At 44.7% G+C, this 8110-nt stretch overlaps 7 non-coding genes across 7 annotated transcripts; 4 read left to right on the forward strand and 3 right to left on the reverse strand.

The window, feature by feature from the left end:
* The first annotated feature begins 357 nt into the window (after positions 1 to 357).
* Positions 358 to 439, forward strand: TRNAS-GCU (transfer RNA serine (anticodon GCU)). Its single transcript has one exon. It is a non-coding gene; the product is annotated as a tRNA-Ser (tRNA).
* Positions 440 to 651: 212 nt separating this feature from the next.
* Positions 652 to 725, reverse strand: TRNAT-AGU (transfer RNA threonine (anticodon AGU)). Its single transcript has one exon. It is a non-coding gene; the product is annotated as a tRNA-Thr (tRNA).
* Positions 726 to 2118: 1393 nt separating this feature from the next.
* Positions 2119 to 2200, forward strand: TRNAS-GCU (transfer RNA serine (anticodon GCU)). Its single transcript has one exon. It is a non-coding gene; the product is annotated as a tRNA-Ser (tRNA).
* A 1679-nt stretch (positions 2201 to 3879) lies between these two features.
* On the forward strand, positions 3880 to 3961 carry TRNAS-GCU (transfer RNA serine (anticodon GCU)). Its single transcript has one exon. It is a non-coding gene; the product is annotated as a tRNA-Ser (tRNA).
* A 212-nt stretch (positions 3962 to 4173) lies between these two features.
* On the reverse strand, positions 4174 to 4247 carry TRNAT-AGU (transfer RNA threonine (anticodon AGU)). The gene has a single exon. It is a non-coding gene; the product is annotated as a tRNA-Thr (tRNA).
* Positions 4248 to 5640: 1393 nt separating this feature from the next.
* On the forward strand, positions 5641 to 5722 carry TRNAS-GCU (transfer RNA serine (anticodon GCU)). Its single transcript has one exon. It is a non-coding gene; the product is annotated as a tRNA-Ser (tRNA).
* Positions 5723 to 7695: 1973 nt separating this feature from the next.
* On the reverse strand, positions 7696 to 7769 carry TRNAT-AGU (transfer RNA threonine (anticodon AGU)). Its single transcript has one exon. It is a non-coding gene; the product is annotated as a tRNA-Thr (tRNA).
* Positions 7770 to 8110: the final 341 nt, after the last annotated feature.

Consider the following 8110-nt stretch of genomic DNA (forward strand, 5'->3'; position numbering starts at 1 on the left):
TTCATCATCTAGAGCCAATAAAAAAGGAACAGCAGAAAGTGAAAAAAAAAGATGGGGAATACATGACATTTTGCACCTGTTGACGCTTCCTAATTCCATGCCGTTAGACTGCGTGTCTGCAGCAAAGTTGGTGAGCATTACTACTTGTGACTTGCTTTACACCCTTGATTGCATTTGTAACATTTGATTATACCCTTGGCAGAAAAGGAAGAATGAAGCTTTTGTCACAATGAATTGACAGCACGGAAGCAAGGTGCTCTATTAGGAGGTGAGAAACGGCATCCTGCTTGTGTCTTTTCCTCAAGTTTCTGCTTGTGACATGCAGCTCCCAAAATCAAAGCTTGCAAGCTTGCTGTGGATGAGGTGGCCGAGTGGTTAAGGCGATGGACTGCTAATCCATTGTGCTCTGCATGCATGGGTTCGAATCCCATCCTCATCGAGCCCTTCGTCTAAAGGTGCACTGCTTTGTGCTTGCCGTGGACACCAGGCTGGCATAACCTAGGCTAAAAGGTCCAGCAAACTCGCAGGGCTTTGAAGAGATCAGCTGGAAGCATCAAGAGCAGGGCTGCTGCCTAAACCATGCCATTGCGGCAAAAAGCTCCCGAGGCCACTCTTAAAACCTTTTCAAAGGCTTAATCTGCAGCCAAAGAAAGGCACTGCTGAGAGTCGAACTCAGGATCTCCTGTTTACTAGACAGGCGCTTTAACCAACTAAGCCACAGCACCACACCCGGACACTGTGCTCGTGCCAAAGGCAGACTTGTGTCAGCACAGGCACAGAACAGTTGTGAGGAACTTCTTGACAAATGTTACGCACATCAAGCTTCAAAATCTCTAACGCAGCATGAAAGGCAGAGGAGGAGATAGCAAAGGAGACTATGCAACGTCCTTTTGAACTCATCACTCCTCCAAAAGTTGTTGTTTTTTTCTTTTTCTTCTTTTTTCATTGCTTATTTTTCTTAGCTGTTTGGTGCCAAGAAAAACCAGCTTACGAGTAGCTTGAAAACTTTCCAGCTTTGTACATTGCTTCATTTTTGCTAAAAGGTTTAAGAGCCAAGGCTACAACTCAGATATCTCTTGTGAAGTCAAGAGGTAACAGTGGGCCAATCCCACCTAATCTTATTTTAAACAGGCAGTGTCTGTGCTCTAGAATCAAACAATGGACCGAAAATAAAAGAAGGTGGGAAAAACCAATTTGCCCATCTTTTGGCTTCCACTCCCGTGAAGATGAAATGCATGCGGGCAAAAAGATTTGGGGAAGGAAACTATCTGCATCTTGCTTCAGACCGTTTCTTACGCTTCTAACTTTTCATTTGTCCCTTGGAAGACAGCAGGCAGACATCCTCCTGTTTTTGGAAGAACACAGAGTCCTTGATCTAGAGCTAATCAACAGGCTGAAAATGAACAAAGATGGGGAAGAAAAATAGGAACGCTGCCATTTTTCATACATCCTCCACCCTTGACGTTTGAATTCATGATCGCCAAGAGGAGTTTGTGAATATGACTATTTGTGGAAAGACATCCTGCATGTGTCTTTTAACCAAATGAATCATTGCCCGAGGTGAAGTCAAAGGGAACAGATACTGAAGCGGTGACAAGAGTTTTGGGACCCCAACCACAGTCAAACACTTTGCATTCATGTAAAAATGCCAGCCAGGTAGGAGAAAAGTGTAGACTTGAAATTGATGGTTGAGCTACATCTCTGAATGTCCTGGCAAAAGAGTGGCTCCATCCAGGCGAATTTCTCTTGACGCGGGCACAGTTCATCATCTAGAGCCAATAAAAAAGGAACAGCAGAAAGTGAAAAAAAAAGATGGGGAATACATGACATTTTGCACCTGTTGACGCTTCCTAATTCCATGCCGTTAGACTGCGTGTCTGCAGCAAAGTTGGTGAGCATTACTACTTGTGACTTGCTTTACACCCTTGATTGCATTTGTAACATTTGATTATACCCTTGGCAGAAAAGGAAGAATGAAGCTTTTGTCACAATGAATTGACAGCACGGAAGCAAGGTGCTCTATTAGGAGGTGAGAAACGGCATCCTGCTTGTGTCTTTTCCTCAAGTTTCTGCTTGTGACATGCAGCTCCCAAAATCAAAGCTCGCAAGCTTGCTGTGGATGAGGTGGCCGAGTGGTTAAGGCGATGGACTGCTAATCCATTGTGCTCTGCATGCATGGGTTCGAATCCCATCCTCATCGAGCCCTTCGTCTAAAGGTGCACTGTTTTGTGCTTGCCGTGGACACCAGGCTGGCATAACCTAGGCTAAAAGGTCCAGCAAACTCGCAGGGCTTTGAAGAGATCAGCTGGAAGCATCAAGAGCAGGGCTGCTGCCTAAACCATGCCATTGCGGCACAAAGCTCCCGAGGCCACTCTTAAAACCTTTTCAAGGGCTTAATCTGCAGCCAAAGAAAGGCGCTGCTGAGAGTCAAACTCAGGATCTCCTGTTTACTAGACAGGCGCTTTAACCAACTAAGCCACAGCACCACACCCGGACACTGTGCTCGTGCCAAAGGCAGACTTGTGTCAGCACAGGCACAGAACAGTTGTGAGGAACTTCTTGACAAATGTTACGCACATCAAGCTTCAAAATCTCTAACGCAGCATGAAAGGCAGAGGAGGAGATAGCAAAGGAGACTATGCAACGTCCTTTTGAACTCATCACTCCTCCAAAAGTTGTTGTTTTTTTCTTTTTCTTCTTTTTTCATTGCTTATTTTTCTTAGCTGTTTGGTGCCAAGAAAAACCAGCTTACGAGTAGCTTGAAAACTTTCCAGCTTTGTACATTGCTTCATTTTTGCTAAAAGGTTTAAGAGCCAAGGCTACAACTCAGATATCTCTTGTGAAGTCAAGAGGTAACAGTGGGCCAATCCCACCTAATCTTATTTTAAACAGGCAGAGTCTGTGCTCTAGAATCAAACAATGGACCGAAAATAAAAGAAGGTGGGAAAAACCAATTTGCCAATCTTTTGGCTTCCACTCCTGTGAAGATGAAATGCATGCGGGCAAAAAGATTTGGGGAAGGAAACTATCTGCATCTTGCTTCAGACCGTTTCTTACGCTTCTAACTTTTCATTTGTCCCTTGGAAGACAGCAGGCAGACATCCTCCTGTTTTTGGAAGAACACAGAGTCCTTGATCTAGAGCTAATCAACAGGCTGAAAATGAACAAAGATGGGGAAGAAAAATAGGAACGCTGCCATTTTTCATACATCCTCCACCCTTGACGTTTGAATTCATGATCGCCAAGAGGAGTTTGTGAATATGACTATTTGTGGAAAGACATCCTGCATGTGTCTTTTAACCAAATGAATCATTGCCCGAGGTGAAGTCAAAGGGAACAGATACTGAAGCGGTGACAAGAGTTTTGGGACCCCAACCACAGTCCAACACTTTGCATTCATGTAAAAATGCCAGCCAGGTAGGAGAAAAGTGTAGACTTGAAATTGATGGTTGAGCTACATCTCTGAATGTCCTGGCAAAAGAGTGGCTCCATCCAGGCGAATTTCTCTTGACGCGGGCACAGTTCATCATCTAGAGCCAATAAAAAAGGAACAGCAGAAAGTGAAAAAAAAAGATGGGGAATACATGACATTTTGCACCTGTTGACGCTTCCTAATTCCATGCCGTTAGACTGCGTGTCTGCAGCAAAGTTGGTGAGCATTACTACTTGTGACTTGCTTTACACCCTTGATTGCATTTGTAACATTTGATTATACCCTTGGCAGAAAAGGAAGAATGAAGCTTTTGTCACAATGAATTGACAGCACGGAAGCAAGGTGCTCTATTAGGAGGTGAGAAACGGCATCCTGCTTGTGTCTTTTCCTCAAGTTTCTGCTTGTGACATGCAGCTCCCAAAATCAAAGCTCGCAAGCTTGCTGTGGATGAGGTGGCCGAGTGGTTAAGGCGATGGACTGCTAATCCATTGTGCTCTGCATGCATGGGTTCGAATCCCATCCTCATCGAGCCCTTCGTCTAAAGGTGCACTGTTTTGTGCTTGCCGTGGACACCAGGCTGGCATAACCTAGGCTAAAAGGTCCAGCAAACTCGCAGGGCTTTGAAGAGATCAGCTGGAAGCATCAAGAGCAGGGCTGCTGCCTAAACCATGCCATTGCGGCACAAAGCTCCCGAGGCCACTCTTAAAACCTTTTCAAGGGCTTAATCTGCAGCCAAAGAAAGGCGCTGCTGAGAGTCGAACTCAGGATCTCCTGTTTACTAGACAGGCGCTTTAACCAACTAAGCCACAGCACCACACCCGGACACTGTGCTCGTGCCAAAGGCAGACTTGTGTCAGCACAGGCACAGAACAGTTGTGAGGAACTTCTTGACAAATGTTACGCACATCAAGCTTCAAAATCTCTAACGCAGCATGAAAGGCAGAGGAGGAGATAGCAAAGGAGACTATGCAACGTCCTTTTGAACTCATCACTCCTCCAAAAGTTGTTGTTTTTTTCTTTTTCTTCTTTTTTCATTGCTTATTTTTCTTAGCTGTTTGGTGCCAAGAAAAACCAGCTTACGAGTAGCTTGAAAACTTTCCAGCTTTGTACATTGCTTCATTTTTGCTAAAAGGTTTAAGAGCCAAGGCTACAACTCAGATATCTCTTGTGAAGTCAAGAGGTAACAGTGGGCCAATCCCACCTAATCTTATTTTAAACAGGCAGAGTCTGTGCTCTAGAATCAAACAATGGACCGAAAATAAAAGAAGGTGGGAAAAACCAATTTGCCCATCTTTTGGCTTCCACTCCCGTGAAGATGAAATGCATGCGGGCAAAAAGATTTGGGGAAGGAAACTATCTGCATCTTGCTTCAGACCGTTTCTTACGCTTCTAACTTTTCATTTGTCCCTTGGAAGACAGCAGGCAGACATCCTCCTGTTTTTGGAAGAACACAGAGTCCTTGATCTAGAGCTAATCAACAGGCTGAAAATGAACAAAGATGGGGAAGAAAAATAGGAACGCTGCCATTTTTCATACATCCTCCACCCTTGACGTTTGAATTCATGATCGCCAAGAGGAGTTTGTGAATATGACTATTTGTGGAAAGACATCCTGCATGTGTCTTTTAACCAAATGAATCATTGCCCGAGGTGAAGTCAAAGGGAACAGATACTGAAGCGGTGACAAGAGTTTTGGGACCCCAACCACAGTCAAACACTTTGCATTCATGTAAAAATGCCAGCCAGGTAGGAGAAAAGTGTAGACTTGAAATTGATGGTTGAGCTACATCTCTGAATGTCCTGGCAAAAGAGTGGCTCCATCCAGGCGAATTTCTCTTGACGCGGGCACAGTTCATCATCTAGAGCCAATAAAAAAGGAACAGCAGAAAGTGAAAAAAAAAGATGGGGAATACATGACATTTTGCACCTGTTGACGCTTCCTAATTCCATGCCGTTAGACTGCGTGTCTGCAGCAAAGTTGGTGAGCATTACTACTTGTGACTTGCTTTACACCCTTGATTGCATTTGTAACATTTGATTATACCCTTGGCAGAAAAGGAAGAATGAAGCTTTTGTCACAATGAATTGACAGCACGGAAGCAAGGTGCTCTATTAGGAGGTGAGAAACGGCATCCTGCTTGTGTCTTTTCCTCAAGTTTCTGCTTGTGACATGCAGCTCCCAAAATCAAAGCTCGCAAGCTTGCTGTGGATGAGGTGGCCGAGTGGTTAAGGCGATGGACTGCTAATCCATTGTGCTCTGCATGCATGGGTTCGAATCCCATCCTCATCGAGCCCTTCGTCTAAAGGTGCACTGTTTTGTGCTTGCCGTGGACACCAGGCTGGCATAACCTAGGCTAAAAGGTCCAGCAAACTCGCAGGGCTTTGAAGAGATCAGCTGGAAGCATCAAGAGCAGGGCTGCTGCCTAAACCATGCCATTGCGGCACAAAGCTCCCGAGGCCACTCTTAAAACCTTTTCAAGGGCTTAATCTGCAGCCAAAGAAAGGCGCTGCTGAGAGTCAAACTCAGGATCTCCTGTTTACTAGACAGGCGCTTTAACCAACTAAGCCACAGCACCACACCCGGACACTGTGCTCGTGCCAAAGGCAGACTTGTGTCAGCACAGGCACAGAACAGTTGTGAGGAACTTCTTGACAAATGTTACGCACATCAAGCTTCAAAATCTCTAACGCAGCATGAAAGGCAGAGGAGGAGATAGCAAAGGAGACTATGCAACGTCCTTTTGAACTCATCACTCCTCCAAAAGTTGTTGTTTTTTTCTTTTTCTTCTTTTTTCATTGCTTATTTTTCTTAGCTGTTTGGTGCCAAGAAAAACCAGCTTACGAGTAGCTTGAAAACTTTCCAGCTTTGTACATTGCTTCATTTTTGCCAAAAGGTTTAAGAGCCAAGGCTACAACTCAGATATCTCTTGTGAAGTCAAGAGGTAACAGTGGGCCAATCCCACCTAATCTTATTTTAAACAGGCAGAGTCTGTGCTCTAGAATCAAACAATGGACCGAAAATAAAAGAAGGTGGGAAAAGCCAATTTGCCCATCTTTTGGCTTCCACTCCTGTGAAGATGAAATGCATGCGGGCAAAAAGATTTGGGGAAGGAAACTATCTGCATCTTGCTTCAGACCGTTTCTTACGCTTCTAACTTTTCATTTGTCCCTTGGAAGACAGCAGGCAGACATCCTCCTGTTTTTGGAAGAACACAGAGTCCTTGATCTAGAGCTAATCAACAGGCTGAAAATGAACAAAGATGGGGAAGAAAAATAGGAACGCTGCCATTTTTCATACATCCTCCACCCTTGACGTTTGAATTCATGATCGCCAAGAGGAGTTTGTGAATATGACTATTTGTGGAAAGACATCCTGCATGTGTCTTTTAACCAAATGAATCATTGCCCGAGGTGAAGTCAAAGGGAACAGATACTGAAGCGGTGACAAGAGTTTTGGGACCCCAACCACAGTCAAACACTTTGCATTCATGTAAAAATGCCAGCCAGGTAGGAGAAAAGTGTAGACTTGAAATTGATGGTTGAGCTACATCTCTGAATGTCCTGGCAAAAGAGTGGCTCCATCCAGGCGAATTTCTCTTGACGCGGGCACAGTTCATCATCTAGAGCCAATAAAAAAGGAACAGCAGAAAGTGAAAAAAAAAGATGGGGAATACATGACATTTTGCACCTGTTGACGCTTCCTAATTCCATGCCGTTAGACTGCGTGTCTGCAGCAAAGTTGGTGAGCATTACTACTTGTGACTTGCTTTACACCCTTGATTGCATTTGTAACATTTGATTATACCCTTGGCAGAAAAGGAAGAATGAAGCTTTTGTCACAATGAATTGACAGCACGGAAGCAAGGTGCTCTATTAGGAGGTGAGAAACGGCATCCTGCTTGTGTCTTTTCCTCAAGTTTCTGCTTGTGACATGCAGCTCCCAAAATCAAAGCTCGCAAGCTTGCTGTGGATGAGGTGGCCGAGTGGTTAAGGCGATGGACTGCTAATCCATTGTGCTCTGCATGCATGGGTTCGAATCCCATCCTCATTGAGCCCTTTGTCTAAAGGTGCACTGTTTTGTGCTTGCCGTGGACACCAGGCTGGCATAACCTAGGCTAAAAGGTCCAGCAAACTCGCAGGGCTTTGAAGAGATCAGCTGGAAGCATCAAGAGCAGGGCTGCTGCCTAAACCATGCCATTGCGGCACAAAGCTCCCGAGGCCACTCTTAAAACCTTTTCAAGGGCTTAATCTGCAGCCAAAGAAAGGCGCTGCTGAGAGTCGAACTCAGGATCTCCTGTTTACTAGACAGGCGCTTTAACCAACTAAGCCACAGCACCACACCCAGACACTGTGCTCGTGCCAAAGGCAGACTTGTGTCAGCACAGGCACAGAACAGTTGTGAGGAACTTCTTGACAAATGTTACGCACATCAAGCTTCAAAATCTCTAACGCAGCATAAAAGGCAGAGGAGGAGATAGCAAAGGAGACTATGCAACGTCCTTTTGAACTCATCACTCCTCCAAAAGTTGTTGTTTTTTTCTTTTTCTTCTTTTTTCATTGCTTATTTTTCTTAGCTGTTTGGTGCCAAGAAAAACCAGCTTACGAGTAGCTTGAAAACTTTCCAGCTTTGTACATTGCTTCATTTTTGCTAAAAGGTTTAAGAGCCAAGGCTACAACT

Source organism: Staurois parvus, unplaced genomic scaffold (assembly GCF_062004578.1).
Source record: "Staurois parvus isolate SC_StPar_1 unplaced genomic scaffold, SC_StPar_1.0 ptg000020l, whole genome shotgun sequence".
Lineage (NCBI taxonomy): Eukaryota > Metazoa > Chordata > Amphibia > Anura > Ranidae > Staurois > Staurois parvus.